Source organism: Hordeum vulgare, chromosome 7H, assembly GCF_904849725.1.
Source record: "Hordeum vulgare subsp. vulgare chromosome 7H, MorexV3_pseudomolecules_assembly, whole genome shotgun sequence".
Lineage (NCBI taxonomy): Eukaryota > Viridiplantae > Streptophyta > Magnoliopsida > Poales > Poaceae > Hordeum > Hordeum vulgare.
Window position 1 is genome coordinate 170054910 of NC_058524.1, and position 18827 is coordinate 170073736.

Sequence of the window (18827 nt, forward strand, 5' to 3'; positions counted from 1 at the left end):
CGGAGCATAACTGATCTATTGATTTTCATCCTTTGTGTTGCGGTCGGGATCGCGCGATGGTTAACACCTACCAACCCTTCCCTAGGAGTATTCGTTTAGCACATTGTTTCGATTACTAATAAAAACTTTCGCAACAAGTATGTGAGTTCTTCATGAATAATGTGAGTCCATGGTGTAGATGCACTTTCACCTTCCACCATTGCTAGCCTCTCTAGTGCCGCGCAATTCTCGCCGGTGCACAAACCCACCATATGCCTTCCTCAAAACAGCCACCATACCTACCTACTATGGCATTTTCATAGCCATTCCGAGATATATTGCCATGCAACTCCCACCGTTCCGTCTCATGACTTGTGCTGTCACTCTCATATTGCCATTGCATGATCGTAAGATAGCTAGCGAGATGTTTCAACGTCATATGCCAAGCTAGATCTTTGCACATCCCGGTACACTGCCGGAGGCATTTCCTATAGAGTCATTTCTAAGCTTTGAGCCGTGAGTAAATAAAAGTGTGATGATCATCATTATTAGAGCATTGTCCCATGTGAGGAAATAAAAAAAAGAGCCCAAAGAGCTCAAATAAAAAAAGAGAGAAAAAAAGAGGCCAAAGAGCCAAAATAAAAAAAATGAGAAAAAGAGAGAAGGGGCAATGTTACTATCTTTTTCCACACTTGTGCTTCGTAATAGCACCATGTTCTTCATGTTTGAGAGCCTCTCGTTTCGTCACCACCATATGCTAGTGGGAATCTTTATTATATAACTTGGCTTGTATATTCCAATGATGGGCTTCCTCAAATTGCCCTAGGTCTTCGTGAGCAAGCAAGTTGGATGCACACCCACTAGTTCTCCTTTTTAGCTTTCACATACTTATAGCTCTAGTGCATCCTTTGTATGGCAATCCCTACTCATTCACATTGATATCTATTAATGGGCATCTCCATAGCCCTTTGATACGCTGAGTCAATGTGACCATCTCCTCCCTTTTTGTCTCACAACCACCACCACACTCTATTCCACCTATAGTGCTATATCTATGGCTCACACTCATGTATTTCGTGATAGTTATAAAAAGTTTGAGAAAGTAAGAGTGCGAAAACAATTACTTGGCCAATACCGGGGTTATGCATGATTTACATTAGTTGTGTGAGGATGATGGAGCATAGCCAGACTATATGATTTTGTAGGGATAACTTTCTTTGGCCTTGTTATTTTGAAAGTTCATGGTTACCTTGCTAGCTTGCTTGAAGTATTATTGTTTTCATGTCAATAGCAAACTATTGTTTTGAATCTTACGGATCTGAACATTCATGTCACATGAAAGAAGTTGCAAAGGACAACTATTCTAGGTAGCATTCCACATCAAAAATTCATTCTTTATCACTTCCCTACTCGAGGACGAGCAAGAGTTAAGCTTGGGGATGCTTGATATGTCTCCAACGTATCTATAATTTTTTATGGTTTCATACTATTATCTCGTCAAATTTTGTATGCCTTTTATATATTTTTTGGGACTAACTTATTAACTCAGTGCCAAGTGCCAGTTCCTGTTTTTTTCCATGTTTTTGACCCCTTCCATAGGAGGATTTTAAACGGAGTCCAAACGGAACGAAACTGCCAAAAAGATTTTTTTCGAAACAGAAGAAGATCGGGAAGCCTGAGAATCAGGGCAGGGGGCCAGCAGGGACCCCACAAGCTCCCTAGCCGCGACCGGGGGGGGCGCCTCCCAGGCTTGTGGGCTCCCTGGGCCACCTCTGCCCTAGGTCTTTCGCCTATAAATTCCCTAAAATCCCAGAAAAAATCAGGAGATCATCGACAGTACTTTTCCGCCGCCGCAAGCTTCTGTCTCTGCAAGATCCCATTTGGGGCATGTTCTGGTGCCCTGCCGGAGGGGGGATTCGGATACGGAGGGCTTCTTCATCAACACCACTAGTAGCTAGATGGCTTCTTCTCTCTCTTGGATCTTCAATACAAAGTTCTCCATGATCTTCAAGGAGATCTATCCGATGTAATCTTATTTTGCGGTGTGTTTGTCGAGATCCGATGAATTGTGGATTTATGATCAGATTATCTATGAATATTATATGAGTTTCTTCTGATCTCTCTTATGCATGATTTCATATCCTTGTAATTCTCTTCGAGTTGTGGGTTTTGTTTGGCCAACTAGATCTATGATTCTTGTAATGGGAGAAGTGCTTGGTTTTGGGTTCATACCGTGCGGTGACCTCACCCAGTGACAGAAGGGGTAGCGAGGCACGCAACGTGTTGTTGCCATCAAGGGTAAAAAGATGGGGTTTTCATCATTGGTTTGAGATTATCCCTCTACATCATGTCATCTTGCTTAAGGCGTTACTCTGTTCGTCATGAACTCAATACACTAGATGCATGCTGGATAGCGGTCTATGTGTGGAGTAATAGTAGTAGATGCAGAAAGTATCGGTCTACTTATATCGGACGTGATGCCTATATGAATGATCATTGCCTTAGATATCGTCATGACTTTGCGCGGTTCTATCAATTGCTCGACAGTAATTTGTTCACGCACCGTAATATATGCTATTTTGAGAGAAGCCACTAGTGAACACTATGGCCCCCGGGTCTACTCCACACCATATTTTCAGCCTTACACTTTTTCTTCGTTGCAATTTCCGCCTTCAGATCTCACTTTGCAATCAATCTTGAAGGGATTGACAACCCCTTTATAGCATTGGGTGCAAGCTCTTTGTGTTTGTGTAGGTACTCTCGACATGACGAGATTCTCCTACTGGATTGATACCTTGGTTCTCAAACTGAGGGAAATACTTACTGCTCCTATGCTGCATCACCCTTTCCTCTTCAAGGGAAAACTAACGCAAGCTCAAGAGACGACATAAGGTTTCTGTCGACGTAGCAATGGTGCTCATGAATATGACTTAGATTTCCCCCTTCCATAGGGAAGTTTCTCCGACAGAATCGCTCCGCTGGAGAGCCAAAATGCTCCTACAAAGGTTCCACCTTGAGACGGCGGCGCTTCGTCCCGAAATCAATCTAATGATTTTTTTTCTAGGGAAAATGATATCGTATGGGATTCCAGCTGCCGGTACTTTCCATTTTTGTATAATTCTTGCAAAATAAGATTGAAAAGGTATAAGGTTTGCATCATAAAGTGAAATAATGACTGAAAACATTATAAATATCAATAGGAAAACATAATGCAAATGGACGTATCAACTCCCCCAAGCTTAGACCTTGCTTGTCCTCAAGAAAAAACTGAACTCGATAACCAAGACCACATGCTTATAGAGAGAGGTGTCAATAAAATAAAATACAGGGATGCAGACATCATGTTCATTTTCATAGCATCAATATATCATCATAAGACTTCTCATGAAAGTGTGGCAATTAATTCACACCCTAAAGTACAAACCACAAATCTTGTTCAAATCTAACAATTATATGTTCTTAGTCATTGAAGCAATTTCAATTCATCATATTTTCAGAAAGAATCCATGTCAAAGCTTTGTTTAACAAGTTCACATACTCAACCATCATTTAGTCTTCTATAATTGCTGACACTCACGACATATTTGTGGAACAAAAAGTATCAATTGGACACATAGAAAGATACAGGTTATATTTTTCACCACCCAACCACTTATCTCGGGGTTAATCTCAACAATAATAACTAATGATCACCTACATCCAACTAGATATATATGCGTGGATCTTTCCCCACCACATGATGCTTGCCAAGTAGAGAGTAAATAAGGAAGGAATAGGGATGAACATTTACGACTCTTGCATAAAAATAAATACATGAAAGTGAAAGATAGGCCCTTCGCAGAGGGAAGCAGAGGTTGTCATGCACTTTTTATTTGGATGCCCAATCTTTTAATGGAAAGAAAAGTCACTTTAATTGCCCCTTGTGATAGCAACCTTTCTTATGCAGTTTGTCGCTTTTAATTATTTGCCTTCACAAGTTCATACAGAGGTTATTTCCCTCACAATAAAAGATTCTACATATTTAGGAGCATTGTTTACTCCTTTTGGACCAATGACAACTTACTTGAATGATCTTCTTCAACCCATAGGTTGATATGGTGGACTCTTATGGCAAGAAACTTGGTTTAAGGGTTTTCGATGCACAAATTAGTATCTCTACTTGGTGCGGAGTTTCGGCTAGCAAAGGTTATGAGCAAGCACCACATATTGGAGGATCCATAACAATATAACTTCTATGTGAATATAAGCAAACATAACTCACTATGTTATCTTCTATATCCAACTAAACTAGTTGATTATGCATAGAATATTTAATGGGAGCTTGATACTCGTGATGTGCGTTGGGCTTTCCATGAAGAGGAACGAGTTATCCTAGAATAAAGTGGGTAAGTATTTCCCTAAGTTATGAAACCAAGGTTCATATAACCAATAGGAATATCAACCACAACCATCTTCAGCGGCTGCACACAAAAGAACAAAGAACTTGCACCCAACGCGGGCAAGAGAGTTGTCAATCCTCTTGTCTTGTTATTTTCAAGCAAGTGAGGTGTGTAGATAATTGTAGATAGCAAGATAAATAAAAACAACTAAATGGAAGCAAGGTAATGAAGGTTTTATCAATATGTTGTGATTAGACCCGGGGGCCATAGCTTTCCCTAGTTGCATGTCTCATGAAAAATAACATACGGTTTGGGTAAACAAATTACTATTGGGCAATTGACAGAAAAACGGATAGTTATGCGATATTCACGGCAATGACCATGTGTACATAGGTATCACGTCCATAAACAAATAGGTCGACTCCTGCCTGCACCTATTACTATTACTTCACTTCAAGAGCGCTTCTATGCTTTCCTCTCTACGTATTAAGTTCATCACGAACAAAGTAATGCATGGAGTAAGATGACATGATGTAGACAAAATAAACTCAACCAATACGAATAAACCCCATTGTTTTATCCTTAGTAGGAGCAATGCAAAGACGAAATTATCCCCATCTGTCACTAGGATATAGAAATTCGCCATGTTGAACCTAGTACAACGCACCTATCTCACCAAAGAAATATCAATCTAGTTGGACAAACTATTTCAATAGATCGGAGAGAATTACGAAGATATCATAATCATGCACATAAAAATCATATAAGTATTCAGAGGTGAATCAAATATTTATCATGAATAATTTGAACATAAACCCACAATTCATTAGATCCCAACAAACTCACCGCACAAAAGTGAATTACATCATGTGGATCAAAGTGAAGATGTGGTCATCATTGTATTGAAGATCAAAAGAGAGATAGATTGACATCTAGGTAGTGCCATGGACTAATAGGTCTATGGTGAACTACTCACACATCATCATGAGGACAACAAGGTTGATGAAGAGGCCCTCTGTGATCAATCCCCCTTCGCTAGGGTGCCGGAACGGAGCTCGAGATGGCCTCCCATCAAAACAGATACTTGCGGTAGCGTAAAAAGTGTTTCGGGACACTCTCCGGTGTTGTTAGGCTAGATTAGAATATATAAGCCAAAGTACGGAGTCGGGAGGGCCATGAGGGAGGCACAAGCTATCAGGGTGCCCTCCCAAGCTACGCCCTGTTAGCTTGTGGGCCCCTCGTGATGCCTTCTTTCTATGCTCGTTGATCTTCTTTTGGTTTAGAAAAAATCACCAAAAAGTTTCAGGGCAGTTGGACCTTGTTTGGTATGGCAAACGTGCAAAGTGAAAAACACGCAGAAAACAACAACTGGCAATGGGGTCAATAGTTTAATGCCAAAAAATAATATAAAATGGTAAATAAATACCCCAAAAGTATTCTAGAATGATAATATATCAACATGGAACAATAAAAAATTATAGATACGTGCGAGACGTATCAAGCATCTCCAAGCTTAATTCCTGCCTGTCCTTGAGTAGGTAGATAAAACATAATTTTTGATGTGACATGCTATCCATAATGTAACCTTATGCATGTATGCTCATTGAGAAACTATGAATTAACAAACATTAACACAGTAGTACTTATAGGAATAAGCAGCAATTTTTTTTCAAAGTATACTACCCTCAAAGATTGTTTAACTTAGGCAATTGGATCATACTTTTTATGTTAGCAAGGCATGGCTCCATCTTCACCACATTAATACAAATGTCAAGCACCATGGTGTTCAACTTAGGCAATTGGATCATACTTTTTCAATGTGCATCAACTTTTTATTCTTCACCCAATACATGAGCGTGAACCATTGGACATACCATAAAGGTGAAATAGAATATGCTGGTAGGTTTGAAAGGGGTAAAAGTGGAGAAGATAGCCTCTCATCAACTAGGCGTACCAACGAGTTATGGAGATGCCTGTCGATAAATATTGATGCGAGGAGTAGGGGTTGCCATGCAAACGATGCACAAGCGATATAAGTGTATGAAAGCTCCACTGAAGCTAAGTGGGGTGTGCATCCAACTTGCTTGCTCATTAAGACATCAGGAATTTGGGGAAGCCCATCATAGGAATATACATGTCAAGTTCATGAAAAGTGATTCCCACTAGCATATGAATGACATAACATGAGACTCTCTACATGAAGAACAAGGTGCCACTTTGAGGCACAAGTGTGCTAAAGGATAGTAGCAAAGTACCTTCTCTCTTTTTCTCTCATTCATTTTTTTATGGTGGGCTCATTTCTCCTCCCCCATTTTTATTTCCTCACTCAGACAATGCTCTAATAATGATGATCATCACACTTTTATTTACTTACAATTCATTGAAAACTCAATATGATGAACTATAAAGCGACATGACTCCAATATGAATGTGTGTGGCAGTGTACCAGGATGTGCAACTATCTAGAGTGACATGTATCAAAAATATGATGAACAGTGGCTTTGCCAAAAATATTATGTCATCTTTATATGATCATGCAAAGCAATATGATGATGAACGAACTAGTCATGTGAAGTGATGATGGCATTTGCATGCCAATATATCTCAGAATGGCTATGCAAATTACATGATAGGTAGATATGGTAGCTGTTTTGAGGAGGATATCAAACAATTTATGTGCAGAATAGCGTGTTATGTCACGGGGTTTGGATGCACCGACGAAAGTTGCACCGATCCTCAAGGTGAGAACGGGAGATGCACGGTACGGAAGAGGCTAGCAAATATGAGGAGGTGAGAGTGTGTATATCCATGGTGTCACGTTACTCATGAAGAACTCATATACTTATTGGAAAGTTTTATTAGTTTTATCACAAATCAAAGTATACTCGCATGTCCCAAGGGAGAGGGTTGGTAGAAATTAACCATCGCGCGACTCCGACTCAAAACAACACAAGGATTTCAACGAAGAATAGAAATGCTCACACATCATCACCATGCCCTTTTTAATTTTTGGATGAACAAGAAGTTTAACATCTCTTAATATCGACACCTATCTGAATTAATAATAATGCACTCACACCTTTTTCATATCACCACATCAATATCATTAACCCTCAATTTCTCTATATGTGCTACATGATGGTTTTTATCATCACTCATTGGATACTCATTATTTTTGATCTAGTCTTATGACCCATGCAAATTACCGTCACTATTTGTCCATCTCTCAAACAAATATAAGTGAAGAATGAGAGCATAATATTTCTATAAATTCTACACACCACCATGCTCAAAAAGATATAAGTGTAGTACTAGAGCAGCTGCTAAGCTCAAAAGATATAAGTGAAGCACATAGAGTATTCTAACAAATTGTGATGATGTGGTATCTCTCTCAAATAGGTGTGTCCAGAAAACAATGATTGTGGTATACTTAAAGTAAAATCAAACAAAAGCAAATGACGCTCCAAGCAAAACTCATATCATGTGATGAATAAAAATGTAGCTCCAAGTAACATACTGATGGATTGAGACGAAAAGAGGGGATGCCTTCCGGGGCGTCCCCAAGCTTAGACTCTTGAGTATTCCTTGAATATTTCCTTGGGGTGCCTTGGGCATCCCCAAGCTTAGGCTTTTGCTGCTCCTCAATCCTTTGTCCATAGTGACAATACCCAAAACTTGAGAACTTCAATAAGATAAAACTCAACAAAACTTCGTGAGATCTGTTAGTATAAGCAACATATCAAATACTTTCAGGTTCTGTTACATATTGATATGTTAGTACGCACTCTGGAAGTCCACCACCTCGAACATCAGCTTTTCCTTGCGGAAATTCTTGTCGGAGCCGAAGACGACATCCAACGCGATCTGGACGAGTGACTTGGCCTTTCGTCCAGGGACGACTCCATGGAACTGCATGCTGCTCTCGCTAAGTTTGGACATCGGAATGCCCATCCCCTTGAGAGTGTCAGCGTACATGATGTTCAAGCCACTGCCGCCGTCCATGAGGACTTTGCGCAGTCGGACTCCTTCCACCACCGGGTCGACGACCAGAGCCTGCCTCCCTGGGGTGGGTACGTGTGCTGGATGATCCGAATGGTCAAAGGTGATCACAGTCTGAGACCATTTGAGGAACGTAGGGTTGGTCGGCGTGGCCATGTTGACCTCCCTGTTCACCAGCTTCAGTCGACTCTTGCTGTCAACGTCAGCAAAAATCATCAGTGTTGCATGGACTTGGGGGAACGGATCCTCCTTGTCCTCCTCATCCTGTTCATTGTCCTTTTCACTCGGCTGTCCTTCGCCGAACCCCTGGATTAGGAGGAGACATTGCCGAGTGGTATGCTTCGGATATATGGCGTTGCCCTCTTCATCCATCTTCGTGTGAATTGGACATGGCTGGTCCAGGATGGGGTTTCCGAACTGCTTCTTTTTGGGGGTGAACTGAGCCTTCCCCTTGCCCTTGAACTTGGCATTGGTAACGGCTGTGGCCTCTGCCTGCGGAGTGGACGGATCTTTCTGCTTCTGCTTCCGAGTGTTGTTCCCATCTCCATCGGCGACTGCTTTGTGCTTGCCGCTACGAATGCGGTCCTCTTCTTCGCCATTTGCATAGCGTGCCGCTATCTCCATCATCTTACTCATGGAGATGTCGCCTGTTCGACCGAACTTCAGGTACAAATCTCTGTACCGCACGCCTGCCTTGAAGGCGCAGACTGCTTGGTGCTCTGTGACGTTCTCCACCGTGTGGTAGAGGGTCGTCCAACGCTGAATGAAATCGCGCAGGGGCTCATTCTGCTTCTGGACACAGTGATGGAGCTCCACGAGGCCAGCAGGGCGTTTGCACGTCCCTTCGAAGGTCCTGATGAAGACTCGGGCCAGATCTGCCTAGCTGTAGATGCTTGAGGGAGCCATTTGGTTCAGCCACGCTCGTGCCGAGCCGTCGAGCATCAGAGGGAGGTGTTTCATGGCGATGTGGTCGTCCCCTCCTCCGATCTGGACTGCCACTCGGTAGTCGTCCATCCACGTTTCTGGCTTGGATTCTCCTGTAAACTTGCTGATCCCTGTCGCCAATCGGAAGTTGGGAGGGATGTCAGCCGAACGGATGGCTCGACTGATACACTCGGGACCAGAGATGATGGTCCTGCTTCCACTCGGACGGTCCACATCGTGGCCATCACGGTGGGCCCGGCCCCTGTCGACCCTCCTCTGGGCGATATGCCCTGTCGCGTCGGGCCTTGGATCATAAGTGTCACCGACTGAACGCCGGTCATCATGATGTCGGGGCCCGTAGGGCCCACCCCGCGGAGGGGTGCGTGAACGGCGTCGATCTTCGGGATTCATGGAACGACTGCCTCCCCTGTGTCGCTGATGAGAACCGGGGCTGTGAACTAACCAATGCGTGTTCGCGTGAAAAGAACTATTGTGGATCCTGTTGTGTGACTCGGAGACTGCCGAATTTTGCTTCTGCGCCGTGTGTAGCAGGGCACGGATTTGCTCGATCCCTCTGCCAGCCTCTGAATCAGTCGGCTGGAGGGAATCGGCTATCTTGGCGGCGGCAGCCAGGTTGAGGACGGGTGTGCGGAACACCTCCACGTTGCTCTGATGAGTGCGCTGACTAGCAGAACGGCAGGGCTGACGGCGAGCGCCGGATGTTTCGCCGACCTCGTGCTCGTTTCGGCAGGTTTGGCGGGGGCTTTCATGGAAGTTGGCCATGTGCACTTTGGTTGCAGGGCCGCGACCCACGTACTCGGACGGAAACTCAGTCGGAACTAAGTCCGAGCACTGGGACGGCGGCGCAACTACAACCGACTCGAGGACCGCCACTTGTGAAGACGCGCTCTGGCGCGCCTGGGCGTGTTGCACCCAACGCTGGAGCCACATACGGCGAGACTGCTTGTTGCGGCGCGTGACGGCGGTGTAGGTCGACACCGGAGCCGACTGCTGGAGAAGAAGGACACCGCGGGCACCGGCACGGAAGTGCGTAGCCCCGCGACTGGGGAGCGCCTCGACGTCGAGAGGGGCGTCCCGAAGCCATGCTGAATCGTCGACGATGAAGGAGAGAGCGCCGAAGAGGATCTCGTGACCCATGCTCAAATCTCCACCGGATGACATGATGAAAAAGATGTAGTCGCAAACTCGCCGGAAGTCGCTTAGACGCCGGCCCCATGGTGGGCGCCAACTGTCGTGGGTATAAGTCTGACAGTAGATGTGTAGGGTACGAAAGGATGGGCAGAGCATGAGCTACGGCGAGGTTGTATGAGTTTAGGCCCCTCTACGATGGAGGTAAAAGCCCTACGTCTCAGTGCTCTTGGAGCTTGATGTCGAGTGTAATATGGATTACAATGAATTGCTAACCCCTGCACCAGTGGGGAAGGGCGGCTTATATAGAGTGTGCTACCCTTCACAACGGTTCGGTGCACACGGGTGGAGTAGTGGTGAATAACTGCATACGTTACAGGTAACGTATGTCTTAAATGCTAATAAAGGTACATGGAAACGTATGACCGTTGCCCTCCAGGGGGGTTACGATGTACTGAGTGGAATCCAGTCGGTAAGTTTGATACGCTCCGAATGCTCATCTTCGACTGGATGATGGAGGAATAGTCACCGACTGGATGATGGGAAGTCCTTAATTCAGTCAGAACTGACTAAGGGCCTTATCCCTTATGAAGGGCAGTCCTTGGGTAGGACCCATAGGGCAGGCCTATGACCCTACCCTAGGACTATAACCCCATCATCTGTCGGCATAGCTATGCATGAGCGACACATTATTTGCCCGAAACAACACGGACACACCAGTTATCCACGTTGTTTAGTTCACACGCACTCTGTCCGTTGGCAATTGACTAACAGTCCCCGATAGAAAATGTGTCGGCATATGTACCTTTTGCGAGTAGATTATGTGTGGGAATGTGCTACTGCAACAAAAGACCTTCCAATGGCGCCAGAAAGAGGTGTGTCGACGGCACCAGGAATCCTTCTGCTACGGCTACGCCTTAAGGGACTTCCTAGGCAAATATGCAAAGGATTTCCCCCGTGGCCTTGGAGCCTTGCGTTGGTGTTCCCTCGAAGCGGAAAGGGTGATGTAGCACAGCGGTGGTAAGTATTTCCCTCAGTTTGAGAACCAAGGTATCGATCCAGTGAAGGAGTATCACAAGAGCCTGCACAAACACAAAAAGCTTGCTCCCAACGCTATGAAGGGGTTGTCAATCCCTTATAGATTGTTCGCCAAGTGAGAACTGAAAGCAACAAAGTAACAAAGCAAAGTAAAAGCAAAAGTGGAAACTATAGGTGTGAATAGACCCCGGGGCAGTAGTGTTTACTAGTGGCTTCTCTCATGAAAGCAAGTAAACGGTGGGTGAACAAATTACTGTCGAGCAATTGATAGAACCGCGCAAAGTCGTGACGTTATATATGGCAATGATTATATCTATAGGCATCACGTCCCAAACAAGTAGACCGATACTTTCTGCATCTACTACTATTACTCCACACGTCGACCGCTATCCAGCATGCATCTAGTGTATTAAGTTCAAAAGAACAGAGTAACGCCTTAAGCAAGATGACATGATGTAGATGGACAATCTCATATCTACGACAGAGCCCACCTTGTTACCCCTGATGGCAACTAACCAACACGTTTACTGCTAAAAGTTCAGGTTTCTGAACTCACTAACTTAATGCATACTCCTGCTTACAAGTTTACTCTTATTTGAGTATCAGTATCACATGCTTATTTTCACACCTGGAGACTTCATACTATTTAAAGTTTTTAGCTTATTGTACTCCTGGAGATATGAGTACAGTCTGTATGTCCAGTGGGGTTCAGTGAGGTAGTCGTTATTTATAATTAATGTCCTCTACTGCCAAACTTGGAGTAGTCAAATTGTTGTTGCTGCTGTCATATTTTCAACTCAGAGTAGTCAAATTGCTGTTGTCAAATTGCAGACTTAGAGCCTTGGAATTGCTGCTATTGCATGAGAAGGAACACGCCCAAGAGATGGTCGTGAATGTTGTTGTTGCTGGAAAAAGGAGCACACATATGGGTAAACCATGTTCTCCAGAACCATCTGCTGCTGCTAATTTTCTATTGCTGCTGATGTGTTGCTAATATGATGTTGCTGTTGTAGTCCTGCTGCTGGTAGTTATCTACTCCCGCTGTTGGTGAGTTGATGCTGCTGGTGAGCTACTGTTGTTGATATGCTAATGTTGTTGTAGTCCTCTGAGCGTGAGGCAGCTGACGGAGGGGCTCCTTTCTTTTTTAAAAGAAGCTGGTATATGGCAAGTTACCAACCTAGTTTACCTTCACTATGTAACTTCTTTTATATAGCCTATTTGTCTGAATACCACTTGTACAAATCTCTGTGCATGAACTTGCTATGCTCGGTTGTCTTAATACGATGTGTTACTTAATGACATTTGAAGTGCAGGTTACATCCGATCTCTAATGCATTTGCATTGTAATATTATAAAGTAATAAATTTTGAAGGTGTTCTTAGTACCGTGAGTTGCGGGATACATGAGACACTCACCGTTTGGCAGCATCCGAGCAGTGGCTTCTACCTAAGATGGGTTCAGTTAATTGAGGTATGCTCCTGATATAGATAAGATATTTGTAAGCACAGCCTTGCACCTGCAGTTGTTTTCTTATTTGACTTTGCTATACATAGATACATGTTCCTTCTTTTTGGGTACAGGTCTAGCTAGAAATAAGCAATTGGAGCTAGAAATAAGCAATTGCTTCCATCTTGTGGATGTTTGGTTCTTATTCTAATTTTGCCTTGCATATATGGATTGCATATGTGAAATTTATTTTGTGAAAAACAAGGGCAATGTATAGGTGTAAAGTAATGTTACACATATGAGATTAGAGGATATTCCTATGCTTCGATGGATACCATCTTATGTAAATATAAAAGTCTATGAGAATCTCACTGCCGAGATAAAAGTATGTAAATTTTTATGCGACATAAGCAGCATATGAAAAGGAAACAAATATGTACATGTATGTAGTTCTATTCATTTCTAACATCCTACCATATAGATAATTATAGTTTGTTCATTCTATCCATGTTCTGACGTACCTTTGGTCTGACTTGGAAGAAACGTTTCGTTCTTGTTTGATGTAGTCGTTTATGATCTCCTAAACTTACACAAATTTCCTTTATTCATCAATCTAACTATCATTTCTATATTTAAGGGGGTGTTATATAGGTTGGCTATGGATTATATTGTAGAGCATCTGTCAGTTACTCCCATAGCTTATCTAAGATTGTTGTTATGGTTGTAGGGTTCATATCAAACATATGTTTCTTTGGTGCTGAGAACATCGTATGTAATTACTCTAATTGACATCCCTAATGTATGAATATGTTTCCTTGTGCATGCAAGTGAAGGACATAGCCTCCATGTGGTGTGTCCGGTGATTCTTCTTCCACTCCGATGCCTCGCACTACGTGTTCGATGAACCCAATTTTACTTCTGCTCTGACATAGCTAGTGGTAAGCCGCTGGTGCACTCTCTCACTCTCTCATGCTGTATGTGTCCATGGGCATCGTGCCATGTTGATCTATAGTAGTCACCCATATTCTTATTATCTTGCTGCTACTTGGAGTTGTGAAAAGATCTAGAAATTTATGGTTGTTCGAATTTTATTTTGTTGTTCCCTATGTTAACTTATCACATAATCTTGTTTTGTTGCTTCCTGTGTTATCTCATTACATAATTTGCTTGGCATGTGTCTTCTCTTTTACCATTACACACATATACACTAGTTTGTAATGTTACTATAAATAGATGATTCATCAGATTATTAAAGAGTTTGCATCAGACTATAATCGATGATGCATGAGACCATCAAATCGAAAGGAGGATAATCTATTACTCCATGCATTTACATGATAGCTTGTTTCTATGTGAACTACGTAATATGAAGAAACAAATGTGCAGTTTGATTCAATGTCATGCTTTACCAGAATGATCTCGAGCAACATTGCACGAGCACGTTGTGCAATCAAGTATTTGTGTAGTTTTTATTTAAGCAAGTCAGCTTGTTGTATATCTTCTCTTTTTAGATTTTTGTACTCTAGAGCAACTCAGAAGTTTGAATAAATGCTACTATGATAATATTGTTGAAACATATAAGTGATTTTGCAGGGTCAAATGGTAGAAAGTATCAAGTCGAAGATGCTATGGCTTATGTTCATGCCATGCATGGTTGACCTATTTTGATCATATGTAAGTTGTTGTTGGTTCGATGATCAAAGACTTGGAGTATTCCATAGTGATTTGTATAGTGACCAAACCTGAGTCTCTTATGAACTTAGCAAATATTGTGTAATAGGTTATAGCTTGTATGTTGGCCTATGTATTTCCTTAGTGGTTGTAGCTTGAGTGAAGAAAACTAATGAATCTTCTATATGTTGAATATAAATGTATTGATCAATGGTATCTTGTGGTGGATACAAGAGTTCAATTCTTTGTATATGTATTGCTATGGAACATGAGTTGAATATTATGAATGTAATGTCATTCAAAATATAGTGCATTTGCATTTTTGCACAAATGTAAAACCCTCGTAAAAAATGTGTCGGCAAAAGTATTGGACGTCGCACTATCTGTCGGTATAGTGCACTCACAGACAAACTGTCAGGGTAGAAATGGATGTCGTAGGATCTGTCGGCATAGCATACTGTCAGATGATCCGTCGATACAACTTAGTCTGTCGGTGTAGAAATGTCTGTTGGCATAGATCTCACTAATGTTGTCACACTTTCTGTCGGCATAAATTTATCTGTCGGTAAAGACTTTTCCCGGCAGGACTATAGGCGACAGCTCGTTTTTGTCGGAAAAGGTCTTTGCCAACACTAAATGTGTCTCCTTAGGTGACTTATGTCAACAGATTTTTTTATGTTGTTTTGAGTGTCGTGGTGTAGTGAAAATTTACCTTCTTACCAGTTGGATCTCTCTCGACATGCCATTGAGAATAGTTGGCCAAGAAGTTGTGAAGAATTTTGGTGGCCTCTCCTAAGGTCACCTCCATGACGGTACCACCTACGGAAGAATCTAGAAGATTTCTAGACACAAAGTTCAGTCCAACATATAATTTAATCATCCACAAGTTTAAGCCATGCGTTGGACAATTTCTTATCATCAGTTTCATCCTATCCTAAGATCTTGCAACATGTTCATGAAATTGTTGTTTAAAATTCATTATTTGATTTCTAAGGGAGATGATCTTAGAAGGAGGAAAATACTTGGCAATAAAAGCGGGATCCTCATTGTTTTGCATATCACAATGTTCAACAAAGTTATTGAGATGTGAAGCGGGATCCTCATTAGGAATTCCCGACAATTGCTCTTTCATGACAAGATTTAGAAATGCAGAGTTAATATCAAAGGCATACGCACTAGTGGCGGGTTTTATAGGTGTACTAATAAAATCATTATTATTAATATTTGACAATTCACACAACTTAGTAGTGTCTTGAGACATGGTGACCGAGCTAGTAAAGTAGCAAGCAAGACGAGCAAACTAGAGAGCGGAGATGCAATCTAGTGACAAGCTAAGAAAGCGAAGATAAATATTTTTGTATTTTTAATTTTTTTATGAGACAAACTAAATATAGCAGCAAATAAAAAGAGTAACAAGTGAATGAAATTTTGTTTGGAGTTACTTGGAAGTTGGTGATGATATTCCCCGGCAACGACGCTTGAAATCCTTTCTTACACTCATGATCTGCGTTGGGTTTTCTATGAAGAGGAACGTGTTATCGCAACACAAAGTGGGTAAGTATTTCCCTCAGTTATGAAACTAGGTTTATCGAACCAATATGAATATCAACCACAACCGTCCTCAGCAGCTGCACATAAAAGAACAAACAACTTGCACCCAACATGGACAAGAGGGTTGTCAATCCTCTTGTCTTGTTATTTGCAAGCAAGTGAGGTGTGTAGATAATTGTAGATATAAAGATAAAATAAAAAAGGTAAATGGAAGCAAGGTAATGAAGGTTTTATCGAGATGTTGTGATTAGAACGGGGGCCATATCTTTCCCTAGTGGCATCTCTCATGAAAAATAGCATACGGTGGGTAAAAAATACTGTTGCGCAATTGACAGAAAAGCGGATAGTTATGTGATATTCATGATGATGATCATATGTATATAGTCATAATGTCCATAAAAAAATAGGCCGGCTCCTGCCTGCACCTATTGCTATTACTTCACTTCAAGAGGGCTTCTATGCTTTCCTAGCTACGTATTAAGTTCATGACGAACGAAGTAATGCATGGAGTAAGATGACATTATGTAGAAAAAGTAAACTCAAGCAATATGAATAAACCCCATCGTTTTATCCTTAGTAGCAGCAACACGAAGAAGCATCTTGTCCCCTTTTGTCACTGGGATATAGAAATTCGCCAGGTTGAACCTAGTACAATGCACCTCTCTCACCGTAGAAATATCAATCTAGTTGGCCACACTATTTCAATAGATCGGAGAGAATTGAGAAGCTATCATATTCATGCACATAAGAATCATATAAGTATTCAGAGGTGACTCAAATATTTATCATGAATAATATGAATATAAACCCACAATTCATCAGATCCCAACAAACACACCACACAAAAGTGAATTACATCATGTGGATCAAAGTGAAGATGCGATGATCATTGTATTGAATATCAAAAGAGAGAGAGATCGCCATCTAGGTATTGGCATGGACCCGTAGCTCTGTGGTGAACTACTGACACATCATCCTGAGGGCACCAAGGTTGATGAACAGACCCTTCGTGCTCGATCCCCCCTCCGGTAGGGTGCCGAAACGGATCTCCAGATGGCCTCTCATTGAAACAGAGACTTGCGGTGGCGTAAAAAGTGTTTTGGGACTCCCTCTGGTGTTTATAGGGTAGATGAGAATTTATAAGCCAAAGAACGGAGTTGGGAGGGCCGCGAGGGAGGCACAAGCTATGATGGCGCCCCGAGGTCGCGCCTTGTTATCCTGTGGGCCCCTCGTGAGGCCTCCACCCTTCTTACGATGCTTTTTGTTCTTATTTTGGTCCAGAAAAAATTACAAAAAAGTTTCATGGCAATTGGACCTTGTTTGGTATGGAAAACCTACAAAATGAAAAACACGTAGAAAACAACAACTCGCACTAGGCATTGGGTCAATAGGTTAGTGCTGAAAAATAATATAAATGGCAAATAAATGGCCAAAAAGTAATCTAGAATGATAATATATCAACATGGAATGATAAAAAATGATAGATACGTCGGAGACGTGTCACAGCTCACAATCATAAAAGATGTCCAAGATAGTATATTTATATGTGAGAGCTCTCTTCCATTATTAGGTTTTTCCTGAATTGCATCAATGACTAATACTATGTTTTCAACTCCCAACAAGTTTTATTAATTGTACTCTTTTTATGTGAAGTCATCAGTACCCATGGGATTAGCATATGATATTGCATTTATTATTTTCATTGCTAGGATTGATGCAAGAAGGTAAAGCAAACAAACTGAAAGTACTCTTTAGTATATAACTCTCGAACTCAATTACATTGATAGATAGGTGATGAAGCAAACACTTAAAACTAAATCTTACTAAAACTTTATTCTTCTAAATCATAGCATAACTAAGGATCAAACTAAAATAGGTAATGATGGTAAAAGTGATGGTGATAGATACCGGGGCACCTCCGCCAAGCTTGTCCTCCGACTTCCATGGTATAGGTTATCCATTTAAAAAGGAAGAGCGGGTCTACGGGATCCTGAAATATCTAGCTATGCTCATCCTTTTTAAACGAGATTCATACTCACAATTTTGGCTTTGTAGATCATAGGTTTGAGCTTGAAGGTCTTGAAGCCGGGTATGGATCTTAAAGATCGTCCCTGTAATCTCCTTGTTGCCCATTGTGACATCCTCGACTTTTGCTACAGTAATGATTGTAATTAAGCTACAACGATCACCCGCTAATGATGCCACATCATCGAGAATTCCCATCTCAGACCCGCGTTGATTCAAGTCTATCCAGATTCAACATTTGAAAACAAAAGAAAAGTACTTCATGAGTTGATTACAAATATTAAAAGAATATATATAAAAAGGAAAGTATTAAAAATAATAATGAAAAAAAAGAAAGAAAGAAATAATAGAAGAGGAAAAAGAAAAAAAGGGAAAAGCAACCCCCCACCCCCTGGCCGCGCTGGGCCAAGAGGCCCAACTGGCCAGCCCACCCGAACCCTAGCGCCCCCCCCCCCCGTGGCGAGGGAGCTCCCTCTGCCTCGCTCACTCCCTCCCCTTAGCGCCGCCACCCCCCCCCCCACGCTCCCCCTCTCGGTCCCACCCCTCCCACCGACAGCTCCCCACGAGGGGCTCTCTCTCTCTCGTGATCCTCTCCCACCCCACGACAGACCCCCACGAACCTCCTTTCCCCAGCCCCCCCCACGGCCTCCTCCTCCCTGGCCGGCG